The sequence below is a fragment of the Triticum dicoccoides genome, chromosome 5B (assembly GCF_002162155.2).
Source record: "Triticum dicoccoides isolate Atlit2015 ecotype Zavitan chromosome 5B, WEW_v2.0, whole genome shotgun sequence".
Taxonomy (NCBI): Eukaryota; Viridiplantae; Streptophyta; class Magnoliopsida; order Poales; family Poaceae; genus Triticum; species Triticum dicoccoides.
In genome coordinates this window covers 92,396,975-92,408,940 of record NC_041389.1, presented here as the reverse complement: position 1 = coordinate 92,408,940, position 11,966 = coordinate 92,396,975, and positions in this window count along the sequence as shown.

Sequence of the window (11,966 nt, the reverse complement as noted above, 5' to 3'; positions counted from 1 at the left end):
CCCAAAATGTCTCGGATGTGTCTTTTTTTGTAGTGCACAGATCAAAGTTACCCTTTTCGGTGTGCTGAGGAGGGTCCTCAAGGTGCCACTGGTTAGCAATCTCGTCCGGATCCCACTGATAAACAGACTGTTGATAAGGGTCAAGTTGTGGCTCCGGCTCATCCTCTGGAGCAGGTGTCGCGCTCAAGTATGCATGAATGTCCTACGGCAAAATGAGGTACTTGCATGAAAATATGTTAAACATAGAGGGCACAGACAAGGTAATAATCTCACAATAATTTTTATCAAATATCAATTTGTACTTAAGCAGTTTCTTCTTATTTTTAATAATAAAATCATGCACTACCGTACTCTTATAATCTAGAGAAACAGAGGGCAGCAACTTTTCTTCTTTCTCATAATGCCTAATAGGTATACTAAAGTGTGCAGCAAGGCGCGAAGAAAAGATACCACCGAAGATGGGGCCCTTTGTACGGTTCAGACTTAATCGCTTAGCAATGACATCACCTAAATTGAAAGTTGTATCATGAAACAAAGCATGGCACAAAATAACAATATCAGGAGCACTAAGATTTCCACTATTCCTGCGACCAATTAAACATCTACTAGCAAATATTGCAAAGTAATGTAAAACAGGAAAAAGTATGCTAGTAATTTTTGCACCTGGAACTTTCGTCGTTTCCCCTACAACAATCATGTCAATAAACCCCTCCACATAATTACGGTGTGGTTCCTATATTTTGCCCTCAAAGGGTATCTTGCAGACCCGACAAAAATCATATAATGACATCTCCTTAACCTCATCATATAAATGAAACTCCATTGAAGGTGGTGATTTCCTAGCATGAAAGTAAAATTTTTGCATGAAAATATTAGTGAGTAGGAGATACTGTTTGCGCTGGTCGTGGAGGAAGTCGGTGAAGCCTGCATTCTCCGCCAAATGATAAAAATCATCATGAACCCCGGCTGCCTTCAAGAACTCATCACACGGCCATTCACACGGCCGAACCTCCGTAGTGCGAGGGAGATTATATTTGGGCTTCTTATTTTCCTCACTTTCCTTATCCTTCGAGCTTCGGCTCGAAGAGCCCCTCAACAATCTCTTCATCATTTTCTTTCTCTGAAAATTCCTCAAAATTTTTAATGACTCAAAATAAAAGTGAACCAAACTCAACAAAATTGACAGCAACTACTCCCACAAGTGCCTAGAGGCTATATCATGCATTAGAACTACATTTGACCATATAAATTTGACATGCAAGCTCAAGAACAGGGTCACCTTAGCAGCAAAAATTTGCAGTAAATAAAGCACTACAACAAAAACTAATTGGACCATTGGAGGAGTCACATACCGAAGAACAATCCCCCAAAACAGTTTCGTGAATGAAGCTTTGAGCAAGGAGATCGAAAATTGCAGCAAAACGAGCTAGAACACGAGTTTGAGCTGTGTGGTAATTTTTTCTAGAGGAAGACGAAGTGTGTGGGTGCAGGAATAAGTGGAGGGGGACACATGGGTCCCACAAGGCAGGGGCGCGCCCAGGGGTGGGCGCGCCCTGGACCCTCGTGGTCAGGTGGTGTGGCCCCCTGATGTGTTCTTAGTGCCAAATATTCTTAAATATTCTACAAAAAATCATATTTCATTTGCGGGACATTTGGAGAACTTTTATTTTTGGGGTATTTTTTATTGCAAGGATAAATCAGAAAAAAGACAGAAAAATACTATTTTTGCTTTATTTAATCTAAATAATAGAAAGTATAATGAGGGTACAGAGAGTTGTGCTTTCTAACTTCATCCATCTCATGCTCATCAAAATGAATCCACTAACAAGGTTGATCAAGTCTTGTTAACAAACTCTTTCCGAATAACATGAAACCGAAGAATTTCGAATAACACTAGGTTACCTCAACGGGGATATGCACGTCCCCAACAATAAGAATATCATATTTCTTCTTGACAATAGGAAGAGGAAATTTAAAACCTCCAATAGTAATCGTCGAATTTTTTCCAATACAATTGATACTGTGGACTTGAGGTTGTTTCCTCGGTAAGTGTACCCTATGCTCATTACCATTAACATGAAAAGTGACATTGCCTTTGTTGAAATCAATAACAGCCCCTACAGTATTCAAAAAGGGTCTACCAAGGATAATCGACATACTATCATCCTCGGGAATATCAAGAATAACAAAGTCCGTTAAGATAGTAATGTTTGCAACCACAACAGGCACATCCTCACAAATACCTACAGGTATAGTAGTTGATTTATTGGCCATTTGCAAAGATATTTCAGTAAGTGTCAACTTATTCAAATCAAGTCTCAGGCTTGATCGACTCTCAGGCTTGATCTTGATGTGGTGGTGTAGAGATGACTCCTTGGACGAAGACTTCAGTTGATGTGGATGGAGCTGGAGGTGTAGGTGCTGAAGCTGGTTGCACTGGAGCTGTAGGACTTGTAGCTGGTGCAGATGAAGTGGCTCTGGTGTCTGTCACTGGCACTGCAGTTGATCCTTGAGCTCTAGGCATTCCGGCAAATGCATCTGTGGTTGTCTTGCCCTTCCTCTCCCGCATATCATCCTGAAGCTTCTCAACAACAGACTGGATCTTAGTTACCTTCACATCCAAGTCATAGAACTTCTGCTCCATGATCCTCTCCAGGCTCTCCTGGTTTTGAGTCAAGGTGGCCAGCCCTTTCTCAATCCTTAGAGTGGATGCAATCAAGTAGCCTAGTTGATCTTGTTTGCTCTTCAAAAAGTACTGAGATGCCTCTTCCATTGTTGGCATCTTGGTAGCCTTCTCTGTCCTTGCCTTCTCCTTCTTTGCTTGAGCATGCACAGAAGATGGTTCATCTTCATCCATGACCACTTCCTTGTCCTCAAAATCTGGATAGATAGCAAAGTGTTCCTTATCCAACAAGTATGTGCCTGTGCCCATCTTGAAGTTAATCAGCTCCTGGATTTGTGGGGCATACCCACAGCTTCTCTTCTGGTCAGCTGTTGTCCTCTTGATAGTCTCAACTATGAGGCTCATGACCTTGAAATTTTGAGGCACATCAAATATGTGTAGCAGATTGATTGCATGGCCTCTGATCATGTTCTGGTCACCTGACTTGGGCAAGAGTGTGTGCCTGAGGATCCAGTTGATGGTTGGCAGTCCTGATAGAAGGAAATGTACAGACCCAAACTTATGAGTTTCAAGAGCTTTATCTGGGATCTCCTTGTACATGTGTGCCATAGAATTGTGATCCTTCTTCTTCTTGGCATAGACATCCAAGTCATCTTCACTATCCTTTGGGGCATTAATCAGATTTCCCATTTTTCAATTGTAGACTGGTACCTTGTACCTTCAGACATCCATACCATCCTGCCATCTGGATAGAAGTGTGCTGTGGAGTAGAATTGCATTATGAGCTCATCATTCCACTTTGTGAACTTCTGCCCAACAAAGTCTGCAACTCCACAAGCACTGAAGCTATCATACACACTAGGATAGAGTTCCTCATTCTCCTTGATGTATTTCCAATCCACCCACCTCATGTCACACACAATTGGCTTTTTGTCCAGCAGCACAGTCTCATAGAAATCTTGCTGTTCCTTAGTGTGGAACCTGTAGTCAACAGCAGTCCTTCTCCTGAATGCATAAGGATCAGACAATCTCCACTGTCTAAGTCTTGCATCCTTCCTCAGCTTCATGTCCTCAGCCACAGGATGAGCATCATTGTGGTCTGGAATCTTAGGTTTCAGCTTTCTCAGAACTTGTCCTTCATCTTCTTCTTCAGCAGAAACTTCAGGCACTGGGGCCTTGTTCTTCTCAGCAGCTGGTATGCTTCTGGTATTCCTCTTAGGTGTAGTCTTGGGCTTTGAGGCAGCTTTGGGTGCTTCTTTGGGCTTTGATGATGCAGCCCCTGACCTAATAGCATCACCCATAAGCTTTTGAGCCTTGGGTGCTGGTGCAGCAGCCTCTCCTTCCTCTTCCTCTTCCATCATGGAAGGTTGTCCAACAACTCTGGCCATGGTCTTCTTGACCCTTTCCTTCCTCTTCTTCCCTTCTGCAGTAGCCTCTTTGGGATCAGATGTCTCTGGTACTTGAGTAGAGGCTCTGGCTTTAGACATGGGAGTTCTCTTTGCAGGCACTTTGATCTTCATACTAGGCTTAGTGGTTGCAGCTGTGCCATATTCCTTTCTGAGCACTTTCTTCTTGGAAGTGGCCTCATCCTCAACTGCCACATAGTCTTCATCCTCAGATTCTGAGGTTTTCTTCTTTCTGGCCCTGGTGGCAGCTTCGGGCAAGTTGCTTGGGGTGCTCCTGCTGCCATCATCTAAGGTGCTAGAGGGACTAGTTCCCTCACTCATGTGAATCTGCTCCTCTGACTGGTTCTGGCTGTCACTTTGATCAGGCATATTGAAAATACTGACTGTACACCCTGTGAATAGATATAGATGAGATAGAGTGGATGAGCATCACAAAATGCAGAGGTTTTTGCAAAAGAATGATTCAAAAACTTAGTTTTACTTTTCCACAGAAAGCATTTCGGATCAACCGATTTGCAAACTCGGTGATACCGAAGCAACTTTTGGGACCTAAACTAGTGAACTCGGTCAGACGAGTCACAGTTTGTTGGCACCGAGACTGCTAGGGTTTCACAAAGTCCTGAACTCGGTCACACCGATTTGCAATTCTCGGTGAGACCGAGAATAACTTGTGCAATGGCCTTAGCCGAATCGGTGGAACCAAGTTCTACAACTCGGTGGGTCCAAGATGGTTTCGACGCAAACCTAACCCTAAATTTTCAATTCACTTCTAATCTAAGGATTGTTTTGACTGGATAGAATTGTTTCAATCGTGGCAAGAATCATGATGAACACAATGTGCTAGGAATCAGACGGGGATAGCACTGTGATCGAGTCCATACCCTAGCTTGGCGATGAACTCGCTACGGCGGCAACGGCGGGGTTGAATTACGTTGACGGCGGTGGAAACCAGCGACTGGAGGCGGCTGACGACGAAGTCGACGATCCAGAGACCGTGGAGGCAGAGCGAGCTATGCGCGGGCGAAGGGGTTTGGAGGAAATTTTCCAAATTTTTGCCCGTGAGTATATATAGCCCGACCCTGTCGGTGTGACCGAGTGGAACAACTCGGTGGCACCGAGATGCATAACTGTTGACAGTTACAACAACTTGGTGAGACCGAAAAGTTCAAATCGGTTGCACCGAGATTGAAAACCTAGATCGACTTAGTGATCTCGGTATGACCGAAATGGAAGAATCGGTCAGAACGAAACACACAAAGAGGTTTTGGAAGTTTAAGTCTATGACGAATCGGGGACTCCGAGTGCTCCTCACACAGAGTGGTTCGAATCTGACTTGATCAAATTTTGTGATGTAGCATGAATAGAGTTTGAGACAAGAAAAGCATAGATAGCTAGAGAAGGTTCTTAGGCATTCTTGTTCATCCACTTGGCAAAAGAAAAAGAAACCAATCAGTCAAAGCAACAAGTGGATGTCCTCGAATGAGTTAAATATGCAACCAACATGCTCACACAATAAAATGGCAAATGAAATATGTGACAAAGCATGCACAACCAATTCTGGCAATGACTAGGTCATCTATATATGAGTATATTGACTTAGGAGTCAAATGAGAACATTTGATCACAGGTCATACTCATCGTTTAAGCTCAAGTGGGGTTACCGGTTTTACATAATGCATTGATGTGTTCACACCATTAGAGTTGCTTTGACTCAATTCTTAGAGTTAAGCTCCCCCTAGATGTGATATCCCCCCTTAGAGGGATGAACTAACCTTGGGTTTTGTCGATGATGACTTCATGTAGGTGTTGAAGATGTGGATGCTCAATGTTGATGAAGATCATTTGGAGCAATCCTTTGGAGTGAGTTGCACTTTCAATTCGTACACAGGTTTGTCCCACAAGGAACAAACAAGGATATCCATAGACATAGAGTGATGCACACTTACGATGATGTCCATGAAAGCATTAGGTTACCTTGTCCCTTGTCTTACCAACAAGAGGGTTTGTGACTGCTTGAACTAGTGCAAGATGTGGAAGTTGATTGCACTTGTTGTTGCCAAAATGATATGAGTGAAGTATGTTGGCGGATTCACCCTCAAGAACTCTCTAGTTCTTCTTCTTCGGGATCCACATCATCTTGATGGGAATCCTTGGAGTTGTAGTCGTACTTGATGAAGTAGAACTTGACGTTGTCTTGGGAACCCACTTGACCAAGGCCTTAGGAGCTTCTTCAAATGCATCAATCTCCTCTTGAAGCGTGTCCTTGCCTTTTTTCTTGTGGTCTTGTGGTGGAAGATCATCTTGAGCTTGTGTTCCCTTGAAGGAAGTAGGATCATACTTCTCTTGTTATGGAACAAACTTCGTCTTGGGATATTGATCTTCTTCCCACTCAACTCCATTGGCATTAAACTTTCGTTCAAAACCAACACCTTGGTTCTTCCGGTGCCTTCCTTGCTTGCGTACAATTTCCTAAAATTGCTTACTCCTGGCAAGGCTCTTGTAAACACCTTTATTTATAATTCCCTTCAATAAGCTATTTTCTTGCTCAAGTGTAACTTGGCTAAGAGAATCATTAGTGAAATCAAGAGAACTACTAGAAGCAACAATGTTGGATTTAGCATGATGATTGTTACTACTAGAGGAAGAATCTTTCTTGTTCTTGTTAATGGACTTGACTTTAGGCATGTAAGTAGATAATAGTAAACGCTTGGCAATGTAAGAAGAACTTTTCTTACGGAGATCATCATTGATTGCCTTTAAGAACTCATGCTCTTGCTCAAGGTTGAGCTTTTCAAAGTGTAACTTCTCATGAGCCCTTAAAAGTTCTCGATGATCTTCTAAGATAGTTTCACGAGCTAACTTAAGAGTGTTTAGTTCTTTAGTTAGAAGCTCAATCTTCTCCTTATCATTGTCATTCGTTTTATCTTGATTAGCATGATTAATTGATGTTTCATCATGATATTCATCACTAGAGTTGTCAACAAGTAAATCATCATCACCTAGCAAGTCATCTTCATCACTATTCAAATCAACATACTCGGGGTGTGTTACCTTAGGGCCTTTAGCCATGTAGAATCTCCCAAGTCCTTCATTTGGTGAATCAAATATGTCGTAGGAGTTGGTTGACACAAGTGCTAGACCGGCAACACCTTCATCTTGAGTATGTTCGGAGTCGGAGTGATAGCTTCTCTCGTAGTGATGTTCAAAGTCGGAACCAGATACCCATTCACCAACATGAGCTTGATGTCTTCGTTTTGTGTAGCTCCTTGATGACTTATCCTTCCTTTCCGAATCCTTGCTTCTCCGGGATGTTCTTCGTTCATAACGATCATCTCTACTCCTTCTCTCTCTTGGCGGTGATTATTCTCTTCTACTTCTTCTCTTGGGAGAATCTTCTCTTCTTTTGTAGGGTGCCGTACACTCATTGGAATAGTTTCCGGGTCTCACACAATTGTAGCAATTTCACTCTCGATTAGAAGATCTTTTGTCATTGTAGGACCTTGACTTAGAGCTTCTCTCTTTGCTTCTACTCTTGTAGAATTTGTTGAAGTTCTTCACCATTAAGCTCAATTCTTCATTGAAGGTTTGTTTCTCACTTTATTATGTAGGGGCTTCACATGAGGCTTTGTAAGCACCACTTGACTTGTTGTGAAGTTCCTCCTTATCCTTGAGTGACATCTCATGAGCAAAAGTTCTTCCAATGACCTCTGTTGGCTTGAGATTCTTGTAATTGGGCATCATTTGGATCAATGTGCACACGATATCATATTTTCCATCCAATGCTCTTAGGATCTTCTTGATGATGAATCTGTCGGTCATCTCTTCACTTCCTAAGCCCGCAATCTCATTTGTGATAAGAGCAAGCCTAGAGTACATTTCAGCGACACCTTCACCATTCTTCATTTTGAACTTGTCAAGTTGACTTTGGAGCACATCCAATTTGGATTCTTTGACGGAGGCGGTACCTTCATGCATATCAATCAAAGTATCCCAAATTTCCTTTGAAGAGGTTTTCACAAGCTTGAGCGTTGTATTGCAACATCTTCAACTCATCCGCGCTAGCTTCATGGTTCGGTTCTCTCCCATCAAAGAATTCACCTTGCAAGCCAATACACATAATAGCCCAAACGGCGGGGTTATGTCCGAGAATATGCATTTTCATCTTATGCTTCCAACTAGCAAAATTCGTACCATCAAAGTAAGGACCTCTACAGTGATAATTTTCCTCGCTAGACGCCATACTCTCCTAGGTTGTGAAACCAAGGCTATGACCACCAAAAGCTATGGAAATCAAGGCAAATGGAGATCAAAGCTCTGATACCACTTGTAGGATTGGAAGTATGTCTAGAGGGGGGGTGTTTAGACTACTTGACTAATTAAAAACTTAACCTTTTCCCAATTTTAGTCTTTGGCAGATTTTAGCTATCTTAGCACAAGTCAAGCAATCTTCACACAATTCAAGCAAGCATGCAAAGAGTATATGAGCAGCGGAAAGTAAAGCATGCAACTTGCAAGAATGTAAAGGGAAGGGTTTGGAGAATTCAAACGCAATTGGAGACACAGATGTTTTTGTCGTGGTTCCGATAGGTGGTGCTATCGTACATCCACGCTGATGGAGACTTCAACCCACGAAGGGTAACGGCTGCGCGAGTCCATGAAGGGATCCACCCAAGAAGGGTCCACGAAGAAGCAACCTTGTCTATCCCACCATGGCCGTCTCCCATGAAGGACTTGCCTCACTAGCGGTAGATCTTCACGAAGTAGGCGATCTCCTTGCCCTTACAAACTCCTTGGTTCAACTCCACAATCTTGTCGGAGTCTCCCAAGTGACACCCACAATCTTGTCGGAGGCTCCCTGGACCCTCGTGGTCAGGTGGTGTGGCCCCCTGATGTGTTCTTAGTGCCAAATATTCTTAAATATCTTACAAAAAAATCATATTTCATTTGCGGGACATTTGGAGAAGTTTTATTTTCGGGGTATTTTTTATTGCAAGGATAAATCAGAAAACAGATAGAAAAATACTAATTTTTCTTTATTTAATCTAAATAACAGAAAGTATAATGAGGGTACAGAGAGTTGTGCTTTCTAACTTCATCCATCTCATGCTCATCAAAAGGAATCCACTAACAAGGTTGTTCAAGTCTTGTTAACAAATTCTTTCCGAATAACATGAAACCAGAGAATTTCGGATAACACTAGGTTACCTCAACGGGGATATGCACGTCCCCAACAATAAGAATATCATATTTCTTCTTGACAGTAGGAAGAGGAAATTTAAAACCTCCAATAGTAATCGTTGAAATTTTCCAATACAATTGATACTGTGGACTTGAGGTTGTTTCCTCGGAAAGTGTACCGTATGCTCATTACCATTAACATGAAAAGTGACATTGCCTTTGTCGCAAACAATAACAGCCCCTGCAGTATTCAAAAAGGGTCTACCAAGGATAATCGACATACTATCATCCTCGGGAATATCAAGAATAACAAAGTCTGTTATGATAGTAACGTTTGCAACCACAACAGGCACATCCTCACAAATATCTACAGGTATAGCAGTTGATTCATCGTCCATTTGCAAAGATATTTTAGTAAGTGTCAACTTATTCAAATCAAGTCTACGATATAAAGAGAGAGGCATAACACTAACACCGGCTCCAAGATCACATAAAGCAGTTTTAACATAGTTTCTCTTAATGGAGCGTGGTATAGTTGGTACTCCTGGATCTCCTAGTGTCTTTGGTATTCCACCTTTAAAAGTATAATTAGGAAGCATGGTGGAAATTTCAGCTTCCGGTATCTTTCTTTTATTTGTCACAATATCTTTCTTGTACTTAGCATAAGGATTCATTTTAAGCATATCAGTCAAACGCATACGCAAAAAGATAGGTGTAATCATTTCAGCAAAGCACTCAAAATCCTCATCATCCTCTTTCTTGGATGGTTTAGGAGGAAAAGGCATGGGTTTCTGAACCCATGGTTCTCTTTCTTTATCGTGCTTCCTAGCAACGAAGTCTCTCTTATCATAATGTTGATTCTTTGATTGTGGGTTATCAAGATCAACAACAGGTTCAACCTCTACATCATTTTTATTGCTAGGTTGAGCATCAACATGAACATCATCATTAACATCATCACTGGGTTCATGTTCATTACCAGATTGTGTTTCAGCATCAGAAATAGAAATATCATTGGGATTCTCAGGTGTGTCAACAACAGGTTCACTAGAAGCATGCAAAGTCCTATCATTTTTCTTGTTCTTTTTAGAAGGACTAGGTGCATCAACATTATTTCTCTGAGAATCTTGCCCAATTATCTTAGGGTGGCCCTCAGGATACAAAGGTTCTTGAGTCATTCTACCACCTCTAGTCACAACTCTAACAGCATTATCATTTTTCTTATTATTTAATTCATTGAGCAAATCATTTTGTGCTTTAAGCACTTGTTCTGCTTGAGTGGTAACCATGGAAGCATGTTTACTAATAAGTTTAAGTTCACTTTTAACTCTAGACATACAATCACTCAAGTGTTCAATCATATAAGCATTGCGTTTCAATTGTCTACCAACATAAGCATTGAAGTTTTCTTGTTTAATAATAAAATTATCAAACTCATCCAGGCATTGACTAGCAGACTTATAACGAGGAATATCACCTTCATCAAATCTATAGAGAGAATTTACCTTTACTACCTGTGTCAGGTTATCAACACCATGTATTTCTTCAATAGGCGGTAAATTCTTAACATCTTCAACTTTAATACCCTTTTCTTTCATAGATTTCTTTGCCTCTTGCATATCTTCAGGACTATTCTTCGGAGTTGGCTTAGGAGTTGGTTCAGGAAGTGTCCAATTGTTTTCATTAGTCAACATATTATTCAATAACAATTCAGCTCGACCAACAGTTCTTTCCCTAAAAACACAACCAGCACAACTATCGAGGTGGTCTCTGGAAGCATCGGTTAGTCCATTATAAAAGATATCAAGTATTTCACTTTTCTTGAGAGGATGATCACGCAAGGCATTAAGTAATAGGAGAAGCCTCCCCCAAGCTTGTGGGAGACTCTCTTCTTCAATTTGGACAAATTATATATTTCCCTTAAAGCAGCTTGTTTCTTATGAGCGGGGAAATATTTAGCAGAAAAGTAATAAATAATATCCTGGGGACTACGCACACAACTAGGATCAAGAGAATTAAAACATATTTTAGCATCACCCTTTAATGAGAATGGAAATAACTTAAGGATATGGTAGTAACGAATTTTTTCCTTGTGAGTGAATAGGGTGGCTATATCATTCAATTTGGTAAGATGTGCCACAACAGTTTCAGATTCATAGCCATAAAAAGGATCAGATTCAACCAAATTAATTAGCTCATGATCGACAGAGAAATCATAATCCTTATCTGTTGGGGATATAACTACTCAGCGTAAACCGCCCAGGAGGGGCCGGTTCACCTTCAATTATATTGAAGCCCATGAAGACCCAGAAGATGGCGCTTTACTCATGAAGCTTAGAGGCCCGGAGCCCGAAGGCGGATTAGGGCCCATAGTGGTAAACCGCCATGGTTATGTAACTTGTATTGTAAGTTAGGGAAGGAGAGACCGAGCCGGACACTTGTATGAGTCGGCCTCGGGACTCTATAGACCGGCCGAGCGTCAACCTATGTATATAAAGGGATGACCTGGCAGCGGTTCAGGGACAAGAAACAACAACTCAAGACTCAGGCAAGGTGTATTTGCTCCCTGGTCCTCGAAACCCAATCAATTCCATCACAACTAGACGTAGGCTTTTACCTTCATCGAAGGGGCCGAACTAGTATAAAACTCCCGTGTCCCTTGTCCGGTTTAACCCCTTCAAGCTAACCCGTCGCGATGGCTCCACGACTAGGTCCTTTCACGAGGACATCTGACGTGTTAATTCCACGACAGTTGGCGC